The following is an 11,943-nucleotide window of genomic DNA, read 5'->3' as shown; positions in this document are numbered from 1 at the left end:
AAGACCAGGATGAAGGGGAGACGGAAGTACATAGTTGCACTGTTGTAGAGTTTTAATATTATGTATAAAGTTGTATAATATTACTTAAAGGTAGACTGTGATATATTAAAGATATATAATATAGACCCTCAAGCAACCACTACAAAGATGGTATGAAGAATTATGGGTAGTAAGACAACAAAAGATAAAAAGTAAAATCATAACTGGGAGCCAGCAGATGGTGTAATGGTTACATTGTTAGACACTCCACATAGTCAACTGTGTGTGTGCCCACGATCCTGAGAGGAGAGTGGAGGAGCAGTGATTGTGGTGTGGCCATCCTTCTTGGGGGTTGGTTTCTTGCTTTCTGTCTCTCTGTCCCTCTCTATCTTTCCAGCGAGCACACATACCCTCTAGCAAAAATCTCTCTTCAAAAAAATAAAAATCATAATTAATTAATCCAAAAAAGAGGAAGAAAGACACTAAGTGGGACTAAGAGTAGACGGGACCATTAGAAAACAAACAAGATGGTAGATCTAATGACAACTATATTAATAATCACATTAAATATACATGTCCCACCTCCCAGAAAAATGCAGAGATAGATTAAATTTCAAAAAAGGCAAGACCTAACTGTATGTGGCCAACAAGGAATTCACTTTTAATATACAGAGAAAGACTGAGGAAAGAGAGAGAAAGAGAGACACTCTTAATAGGGTGTCATCATGCTGTGATCCCCTTTCCCTAGCCATCTGGCTCATGTGCACACATGCTCAGACATATTTTCAAACCAACCTTGGGTTCCAATCCATGGTTGAATATGTGGCTTCCAGCATTGCAGTTCAGTTTGTTATCAACTATGCTAAAGGTAAGCCTTATGATGGTTTCTTAATGGGTTGACTTGAATAGCTAGAGCTATGTTTTCCATAATTTCCTTTCTTGTATGTTTTCTGTTAGGATGGACCACAAGAGAGATTCTTGGTTGATATTTGAATGGCAGGAGGGAAAAAAAGCATTTTGTTGCTCATGCAAATTATCTTTTTTTCTCTTTCTCTTTTAGTCATGATCTTGCTGTTTCAATTTTCCTGCCTCAGTCTCCCAGTTGGGACTGCCATGCCTGGCTTTTAAAATTTTTTGTAGCCAAGTTCTTGCTATATTACTTAGGGCAGCATTGAGCTCGAGATCCTCCTACCTCCTGCTTCAATCTCCTAGGTTGCTGGGATGACAGTTGTATGGTATTGCATCTGACTGTTAGATTGGACCAGGAATCATACCTAGGCCTTGTATGTGGTCCTCGCCAGCAAAGGGCAGTATCTTAGCAGTGCATGCCACCATAGATAGGCTTCATATACATTATCTCTTATCTGCTAAGTCACCTCATTGTCCTCAGTCAGTGGCTGTGCCTGCAGTTCTTAATCCTTCAGCTTTTTTGATCCCTTGGCCAGCTCTCTGATAAAGAACTCAACTTCTGCAGGATATCCACATGGTCGAGAAACTTCCAAAACTAGTAAAATGAGAGTACCGTATGCACAAAATAAGCAGGAGAAAGGAGATAATAAGACATTAGTGAAATAAAAAATAGGCAAACAATAGAGAAAAAAAAATCAATGGAACACAAAGTTGGTTGTAAGAGAAAATTGATAAAATAAATAAGCGTCTAGCCAAACTGATAGAAGAAAAATAGAGAAGACACAAATTACCAAAAGGATGAATGTGAGAGGTGACATCACTATAGGTTCTACAGATATGAAAGAATGATAAAGGAGTATTGTGAATAACTGTATGCCAATAGATACAACTTAGGTGAAATGGACAAATTATTTTGATAATCTAAACTATCCAAACTCATTCAATAAGAAATAGCTAAACAGAATAGTTCTATACCTATTAAAGAAATTGAATTTGTATTTTAAAGACTTTCTATAATATTGAATGCAAATTTGGTTGAGTGGTTTCAAAGAAATTATTGTTACTTATCAACAGACAAAAACCAACACAGCAATCGACAAACCATAGATCATTTCATTTGACACAGAAAAAGCATTTGGCAAAATCCATTACCCATTTATGTTTAAAAACAAACTCAGCTAACTATGAACAGAGTGAATTTATTCATTCTAAGAGGCTTTTTTTAAAAAACCCTGCAGCTAACATCATACTTAATAATAAAAGATACCATACTTTTCCTCTAAGATCAGAACTATATCTATTCTTACTACTTAAATTCAGTATCATAGTAGAGATCCTAACCAGTGCAATAAGTCAAGAAAAAGAAAGAAGTGAAATTATTTATATACACAGAAGAAATTATCTTCTATGTAGATGATCCTACAAAATATATTTTTAAAGCTTTATGAACTAATATGTGAGTTTAGCAAGATCTATACCCAGTAATACATGATAAAATAATTTATTTTCTGTATACCAATAATAAATAACCAGACACTGAAATTTAAAAGTACCATTTATAATAGTATTCAACCATTTGAAATAATTAGTGACAAATTGTTTTGAGAGATTTTTGTTATAGGGCATGTATGCTTGCTGAAGGGGTGGAGAGAGACAGAGAGATAGAAAGCAAGAAATCACCCCCTCCCCTGGGGTGGCGGATGGCCACACAGCAATTCCTTCTCCTCCATTCTCCTTTCAGGATCCTAGGCATGCATGCACATGTGCTTGGCATGAGTTTCAAGTCATCTGGTCTAGGATTTAAACTTCCACATGGTTGGCCATATGGAAGTTCAGTGCCTCAACCACTATGTTACCTGCTGGCCCCAATTAGTGATTAATTTAGCAAAAGATGTGCATGTCTTATACATTGAAAATTATAAAATTACTGAGAAAATTAAAGAAATTAAAGGAAAATTATAAAATTACTGAGAGAAATTAAATTCTCTACTTAACTAAGTGGAGAAATATACCATTTTTATGAATTAAAAAACAAAGTATTGTTAAAATACCAAGTCTCCCTAAATTGCAACCCCAAATGGAATCTTGATGGGTTGTTTTATTTCTCATTTGTTTTTTGTTTTTAGCAACTGACAATCTGATTTTCAAATTTATATGGAAATACAAAGATCTGAATAACTGAACAAATTTATTAAAGAAGAAAGGTTGGGATCTGACTTCAGTACCTTATTTTAAGATTTATTTTAAAGATATAGTAATCAAGGGAGTGTGGTATTATGGAATGGTGGAAAAATAACCAATGAAATGGAGTAGAGCATTCAAAAATAAAACCATAAATAGTTATGGTCAACTTTTTTTCCCAGAGTCTTAGCCACTAAGCCACCTGCTGGCTCTCATGGTCAACTGTTTTTTGACAAAGGTACCAAGCAGAAAAAGTGATAGCTCTTTTGAAAAATTGTATAGCCAGATTAAAAAAAAAATCTCCATTGAAAACAAAAAACTCAGCCCTTGTATATGAAAATAAATTGGAAATAGATCATATCCATAAACATAACTATAAAACTTCTAGAAGAAAATATAGGAGAAAATTCTAGTGATCTTTAGTTTGGGCTAAGTTTTCAAAATGTAGCATCAAAAGCAAAAATATATAGGGGCTGGCAGGTGGTGTGGTGATAAAGGTGTTGTATTCCCACATGGCCAACCATGGCCCATATCCAGACCTGGAAGCTTACTTTCACTTTCCCTTTCCCTTTCTCTTGGTTTCTCTCTGGTCAAATTAAAAAAAAATAATAATAATAACAAATAAAATAAGTCTTTCAAAAAAAATCCCAAATTATAAAATAAATCTCTAATTCAGTCTTTATTAAAATGGAAATATTTTGTACTTCAGAGGAGTACAAAAGTAAGAGTAAGAAAGTAGAAAAGCAAGCCAAAGACTGGGAGGAAATATTTAAAATAATATTTTCTGACCAAGAATTACAGTATACAAAAAGTGTTCCAAATAAAGAATAAGAAAGCCTAAAAAAAGGTCTATAGGGAACCAGCAGTTAGCGTAATGGCTATGTCGCTGGACTCCCACGTAGTCGACCGCGGTTCACGTCCCGGACTCGGTGGCTTAAAACTCACGCCGGGCGCGTGTGCGTGCGTGCCCAAGATCCCGAGAGGAGAATGGAGGAGAAGGGATTGCGGCGTGACCATCCCCGCTGGGGGGTGATTTCTCGCTTTCTGTCTGTATGTCTCTCTCTGTCTGTCTGGTGAGCGCACGCGCCCTACAGTGAAAATCTCTCCAAAAAAAAAAAAATAGGCAAAATATATTATAGTTGATATACGAGTGGTATATAAGTATGTGGAAAGATGCTCTATAGTTTTTTTTTTGGAGAGGTTTTTGCTACAGGGCATATGCGCTTGCCAGAAAGACAGAGAGAGACAGAGAGACCGAAAGCGAGAGATTACCCCCAGCCCCGGAGGATGGCCACGGTGCAACTCCTTCTCCTGCATTCTCCTCTCGGGATCTTGGGCACACATGCACATGCGCCTGGCGTGAGTTTAAGCCACCAGGTCTGGAGCCTTGAACCACGGTCGACTACATGGGAATCCAGCAACATAGCCATTACGCCAACTGCTGGTCCCTCACAGTCTTATTAATTAGGGAAATGCAAGTTAAAACCACCCACAAATTAAAATTATACCCACGAGAATGACTAAAATGATAAAGCCCTATAAACTTACAAAGTATAGGTATAGATGTGGATTCATTTAAACTCTCATATTGTTCATGTAAAATGATACAGTGTATTTGAAAGACATTTGTTGGTTTCTCAAAAATTTTAGCATACACCAACCATACAATCTAGCCTTCCCTAAGCATTGACTCAAGACAGAAAGAAAGTAATTTTTCACATGATTTGCGCACAAATGTTCATAGCAACTTTATCTGTAACAGGTGAAAGCTAGAAACTCAAATGTCCTTCAGTGATTGACTGGAACCACTCAGTGTGACAAAGCCATACAATAGATTTTTTTTTTTTTTTAGGTTTTTGCCACAGGGCACATGTGCTTGCCAGAGAGAGACAGAGAGAGGGAAAGTGAGAAATCACCACTCCCCAGTGGAGAATGGCCATGCCACAGTCCATTCTCCTCTTGGGATTTTTGACATGCGTGTACACACACCTGATGTGACTTTAAAGCAGCCAGTTCCAGGACTTGAACAGTGATCCGCCATGTGAGAGTCCAGCACTTTAAACCTCACACAACCTGCTGGCCCCACAATGGAATATTTTTTAACAGCAAAAAGGAATGAACTATTGGGAACCAGCAGTTAGCATAATGGCTGTCGCTGGACTCCCAAGTGGTCGACCGTGGTTCGCATCCCGGACCCGGTGGCTTAAAACTCATGCCGGGCGTGTGTGTATGTGTGCCCAAGATCCCGAGAGGAGAATGGAGGAGAAGGGATTGCGGCGTGACCATCCCCCCTGGGGGGTGATTTCTCGCTTTCTGTCTCTCTGTCTCTCTGTCTCTCTCTGTCTGTCTGGCGAGCACACGTGCCCTATAGTGAAAACCTCTCCAAAAAAAAAAAGGAATGAACTATTGATCTGTGTAACAGAATGGATGAATCTCAATTATGCTGAGTGAAAAAAGCCAAGTATACTGTTCATTCTATTTATATAAAATGCTAGAAAATGTGAACTAATCTATGGTGACAGAAAGCAGATCTGTGGTTGCCTAGAAACATCAGGGCTTATTGTGGAGAAAGGCAAGAAGGAGTGTTTACAAAAGGACACAAAGAAGATGTTAGAAATGAATGATTTATTAATTATCTTGATGGTGGCAATCATTTTGTGGATAAATACACATACAAAACTTAACCACATTATGGGGGCTGGACAGGGGCACAGTGGTAAAATATGGTACCTGCCAGGGCTGACCCACATGGAAAGGTTCTGGGATTGCCTCCAGAGACCTCCTGGAGTATGCTGGGCACCCACGTGCCTATGATCTGGAGCTGACTGAAGGAACTGGTGGACCTTGGCATTAAGACACTTGTGGGGGCACACACACTGTCTCTCTGTCTCTTTCACTCCTGGAGGAAATAAATAAACTTTAAAAATCTATAATAGGGGTCAACAAGTGACCTAGTGGTTAAGGCCTGGACTCCCCACATGACTGACTGTGGTTCAAGTCCTGGACCTGGTGGCTTGCTCTCACTTTCTCTTTCTCTGGTGAGCAGACATGCCCTTTAGCAAATTAAAAAAAAAAAAATAAATATAGTTTTGCTTTAAAAGATAAAATTCTTTTAAAAAGAAACAAAAATATATGTATAAAATGGGAATCAGGATTTTCATCGTCGAGTTGAGTAAAATTATAGAAAAAAAGAAAACCGGAAAGAACTCTGTGCTGTTGGATTGGAATTTGTGGTGTAAGTGTGAGCCTCGCAGTTTTCTATGTATGCATTTATTTAAGTATGTAGAGGTTTGATGTGTGTACACGTGCCTAGATTACTTAATGCTGCCCACAGAAAGACCTGGGAGCATTCATACCCCATTATAACAAGCACACCTAGAATCCAGATTTTGACATTTTTTTTTTTTTTTAGTTTTGCTTTAGGGTGTGTGCACTCACTGGAGAGAGAGACACAGAGAGAAAGAGAGTGAGGGAAAGTGAGAGGTCGCTCTCCATGGGGGATGGCCACACTGCAATCCTTTCTTCAGTCTTCTCTCGGGATTCTGTGCATGCACACACATGAACCCAGCATGATTTTTAAGCCACTGGGTCCAAGTCTCAAACTGCGCAGTTGACTGTATGGGATCCAGTGCCTTAATCTCCACCCTATCTACTGGCCCATTGACATTTTTTTTCCCAATCATCAGAAGGCACATACATGTATTTGCTGGAGTGAGACTGAGAGACAGAGAGAGAGAGAGAGAGAGAAAGCAACCCTAGTGGAGCGTGGTCTTTGACAATTCCTTCTCCGTTCCTCCCTCCCATTAGGATTTGGGGCACACTCACATGTGCACAACTTGTTTTGCAAGCTGGGGCTAGGATTTACACGCTGGTCTGCCATGTGGGCTCTGGTTCTCTTAATTACTAGAATATGGGGATAACCCCCAATCCTGACTTCTGAGTATCACTCTTTTTTTTTTTTTAATTATTTTATTTAACTTCATTTATTTTTTTATTCCTTTTTTTTAAATTTTACCAGAGAGGGAGAGGGTGAAAAAGAGAGAGAGAAAGTGAGAAAGCAAGCCACTAGATCTGGGACTGGAACCATGGTTGGTCATGTAGGGATCCAGTACCCTTAACCACTATACCACTTGCTGGCCCCCTGAGTATCACTTGTAAATGAAAGGAATTGAAGCTTCTTGGAGAAGCAGTTGATTCCAGGGCTTAAGCAGAGAAGTTACAAGATGAACCTAAATATCCTTTTGGGATAGAAAGCAAAGAAATCCTCACACCATAATGGGGGAATTAAAGTTCTCAGAAACCAATTCACAGAGGCTTTCATTGGCCAGATTTAATACTTTAAACATTCAAGATAAAAATGATAGTTAACAGAGTATGACCCACTAAAAATATGAATGTGTGATTCCACATTAATAAAAGAGATAAGTGAATAAATAAACAGGAAGATGAAGCAGAAAGCCAACTAATGATGTAGAAGAGCTGATATCAGAAAAATGTCCATTTGTCCACAATCATGGTAATAATTAACACTAATGGATGCCCAAAGGAATAGGTCAAAGTGGAGTGAAGAATGACATTTTATGGGTCCAGCAGGTGGCATGGTGATTAAGGACACTGGATTCCTACATGACTGACTGTGGTTTGAGTCCTGACCCTGGCAGCTTGCTTTCTCATTTTCTCTCTTTCACTCACTCTGTCCCTCTCTGGTCAAATAAAAATAAATAAATGAAATTAAATAAAGTAATAATAAAAGAATGACATTTTACATATCCTATAGTTTGTTTCCTTCAAAATTTAATTGCCATTGCGATAGTATTAAGAAGTGAAGGAATCAGTGGATGGTTACGTCACTGGACTCCCATGTAGTTGATCATGGTTCGAGTCCTGGGCCTGACAGCTTAAAACACGCTGAGCTCATGTACATGCCTGCCCCAAATCCTTTCTGCCTCTCTGTCTCTTGCTGTCTCTCTGGTGAGCACGCTGCTCCCTATAGCAAAAATCTCTCTCTAAAAAAATAAAATAAAATAACGGGACCAGCAGTTAGCATAATGGCTATGTCGCTGGACTCCCACGTAGTCGACTGCGGTTCGCGTCCCAGACCCGGTGGCTTGGCTCTCACGCCAGGCGTGTGTACGTGCGTGCCCAAGATCCCAAGAGGAAACGGAGGAGAAGGGATTACGGTGTGGCCATCCCCCCTGGGGGGGTGATTTCTCGCTTTCTGTCTCTCTGTCTCTCTCTGTCTGTCTGGCGAGTGCACGCGCCCTATAGCAAAAACCTCTCCCAAATAAATAAATAAATAAATAAATAAATAAAATAAAATAAAAGTGGGACCAGGACCAGCAGATGGTGTAATGGTTATGTCTCTGGACTCCCATGTAGTTGACTGTGGTTTGAGTCATAAAGCCAGTGGCTTCAACTCATGCTGGGCGCGTTTGTGAGTGTGCCCAAAATCCTGAGAGAAGAATGGAGGAGAAGGGATTGCAGCATGGCCATCCTCTCAGGGAGTGATTTCTCACTTTCTCTCTGTCTCTGTCTCTCTAGCAAGTGCACACACCCTATGGCAAACTTTTCTCTATTAAAAAAAAAAAAAGAAGTGGGACCTTTTAGAAGTATTGAAAGGTGGGAACTTTAAGAAGATTAATGTCATTATTTTGGACATGGGTTAGTTATCAAGGGAACGGGCTCCAAATAAAAAGCTAGTTCTGCTTTCTCTTGCTCTCTGTCTCACACAACTTCTCGCCCAGACTCTTGCTGCCCTTCCACCAGCTCTCACCAAGTGCCAGCATCATGCCCTTGGACTTCCGGCCTTCAGAGCTGCAAGGAATAACTTTTTTTTTTTTTTTTTTTTTTAGAAATTACTCAGTCTGTGATATTTTGTTACAGAAGGAGGAAATGAAATAAGACAACATAGGTATAAATGATCTTTTTGTGAAATATTTACTGATTACAAAGTGGAGAAAACATGACTACAGTTTTAGAAACTTTGTACTGTCTTAATCACATGATATGAATCCCTCCAGCAATGGTGGTTTTTCTCTGGAGTTTCTCTGTTGTGTCTTTTCCGTTTACTGACTTTGCTCTGTATTCTTTGGCTATAAGTCATAGTCACAACCAGGAACTGTGCGGTATCTTAAGTTGGATCCTCCGCTGAAAAGTATATTTCTGGGACACCTGGCCAAACTTGAATGGGGTCTCCGGATAATGGGTATATGGGAATTCTTTGTGCCAAAATTGCAACTTTTTGGTGGGTTTAGAACTGTTCCAAAATACATATTTTTGGAAATTATGAAACTATTTTATTGGTTGTGTAATATTTTACTGTATAATAATCCATCATAGTTTTATTAGTGTAGTGATTCTCAACCCTAGTGACGCATGAGAAACATTTGGCAAGTTTTTAAAAATATACATATTCAGGTCCCACCCTAGACCTATTTGATTTAGTTGTTCTGTCATGAGTATTGGGCATCATTATTGTGAAAATAAAACTCAAGTGATTTTAATGTGGATCTGGAAAAAAGAGCCATTAGGCTAAGAGAAACATGATAGTGATCAATTCCTTAATATTGATTATTCTAGTTCCTTCTAACCGTAATGTTTTGAGACATCTTCGTGCATGAAGTGTTCCCCTTATTTTGTACTATGTTCTTTTTTTTTCTATGTTCTTATCATCTATTCTAAAAGTCAAAGAGTTGGAATATTTTTAAGACTCTTATTGCTATTTTTACAAGTTGTTTTTTTTAAAAAATTGTCTCATGTCTCTTTCACTCTGCAAACATACAGCATTCTAACATTTTAGAACTTTTCTTAACATAATAGGGAAAAGATGTTATATTGTTTTAATTTATATTTTAAAAATTTCTGGGGCTGGCAGATGATGTAATAGTTAAGGCACTGGCCTCCCACGTGGCCCACCATGGTTTACATTCTTGACATGGTGACTTGCTTTCTCACTTTTCCTCTCTCTCTCTGTTGGTCTCTCTCTGGTCAAATTTAAAAATAATAATAATAAAGAGACCAGCAGATGGTGTAATGGTTTCGTTGCTGGACTCCTATGACTGTGGTTTGAGTCCTGGACCTGGTGGCTTAAAACTCAAGCCAGGTGTGTGTGTGTGCATGCCCAAGATACTGAGAGGAGAATGGAGAAGAAAGAATTGTGGTGTGGCCATACCCCCAACAGATGATTTCTCGCTTTCTATCTCTGTTTCCCCCGTTTCTCTGATGAGCACACATGCCCTATGGCAAAAATCTCTCTCTTAAAAAAATTAAATAAATAATTCTTTAAAATTTTTATTTTTTTTTTGGGGGGAGACAGAGAAGTCAAGAACTCAAGTAGGGTTTACACTTCAGAGTGAGAAGCTTTGTGGAAGCAGCATTTGCCATGACGGCCCAGGGAGGCCTGGTGGCCAACCGAGGCTGGTGCTTTAAGTGGGCCATTGAGCAGAGTGGGCCTGGAGGAGGCAGCAGGGGCCAGAGTGACCGGGGTAGTGGCCAGGGATACTCACTGTACCCAGTCGGTTACTTGGACAAGCAAGTGCCTGATACCAGCATGCAAAAGACAGATCAGATCGTGGTGGAGAAGCGCTGCTGGGACATTGCCTCGGGCCCCCTCAGACAGGTTCCCATGAACCTCTTCATCGTGTACATGGTGGGCAATACTATCTCCATCTTCCCTACTATGATGGTGTGTATGATGGCTTGGCGACCCAGTCAGGCCCTTCTGGCCATTTCAGCAACTTTCAAGATGCTAGAAAGTTCAAGCCAGAATCTTCTTCAGGGTTTGGTCTATCTCATTGGGAACCTGACGGGTTTGGCATTGGCTGTTTACAAGCATCAGTCCATGGGACTGTTGCCAACATGTGCATCAGATTGGTTAGCCTTCCCTGAGCCCCCTAAGAGGATGGAGTTCAGTGGTGGAGGACTGCTTTTGTGAACCCGGGGCATCTAATACCCATGCATTCAGGCCTCATTTATATCCTCTATGCACAGTGGCTCCTCAGCATACTCTTAAAGTGTAACACATAATGTAAAGAACCAAAAAGCTCTCTTTTCTCCGTGGTAGACGGAGTATCCTTGTAGGCAAGGATAATGTGGATATTACTACAAACACAAAAAACCTGTATCACAACCTCTGATTGAAAATAATGTAGAAATCATGGGAACCAGCAGTTAGCATAATGACTATGTCGCTGGACTCCCACGTAGTCGATCGCGGTTTGCGTCCCAGGCCTGGTGGCTTAAAACTCACACCGGGTGCGTGTGCGTGCCCAAGATCCCCAGAGGAGAATGGAGGAGAAGGGATTGCAGTGTGACCATCCCCCCTGGGGGATGATTTCTCGCTTTCTGTCTCTCTGTCTCTCTCTGTCTGTCTGGCGAGCGCACGCGCCCTATAGCAAAAACCTCTCCAAAAAAAAAAAGGAAAATAATGTAGAAATCTTAAAGTTTCCAGTACAGAGCAAAACAATAAATAAACCATAACTATGTAAACAAAAGAATAGTTGCTGCTAAATCAAAAACCATAGCAGCATCTTTCTTCCTTTCTTTCTTTTTTTTTTTGGAGAGGTTTTTGCTATAGGGCGCGTGCGCTCGCCAGACAGACAGAGAGAGACAGAGAGACAGAAAGCGAGAAATCACCCCCCAGAGGGGATGGCCATGCCACAATTCCTTCTCCTCCATTCTCTCGGGATCTTAGGCACGCATGCATGTGTGTCTGGCATGAGTTTAAGCCACCAGGTCCAGGGCTCAAACTGTGGTCGACTACATGGGAGTCCAACGACATAGCCATTATGCTAACCGCTGGTCCCGATAGCAGCATCTTTCAATAAATGAAATGGTTGAGAATAATGCTTTTAAAAACTACACAATTTCTCCTCA

General features: G+C 39.9%; 1 pseudogene; it reads left to right on the top strand.

Moving 5' to 3' along the window:
- Window positions 1-10,450: 10,450 nt before the first annotated feature.
- On the top strand, window positions 10,451-11,002 carry LOC102467961 (ER membrane protein complex subunit 4 pseudogene; annotated as a pseudogene).
- Window positions 11,003-11,943: the final 941 nt, after the last annotated feature.

This window comes from Tupaia chinensis, unplaced genomic scaffold (genome assembly GCF_000334495.1).
Source record: "Tupaia chinensis unplaced genomic scaffold, TupChi_1.0 Scaffold000076_1, whole genome shotgun sequence".
Lineage (NCBI taxonomy): Eukaryota > Metazoa > Chordata > Mammalia > Scandentia > Tupaiidae > Tupaia > Tupaia belangeri.
This window is presented reverse-complemented; position numbering and strand designations above follow the sequence as displayed.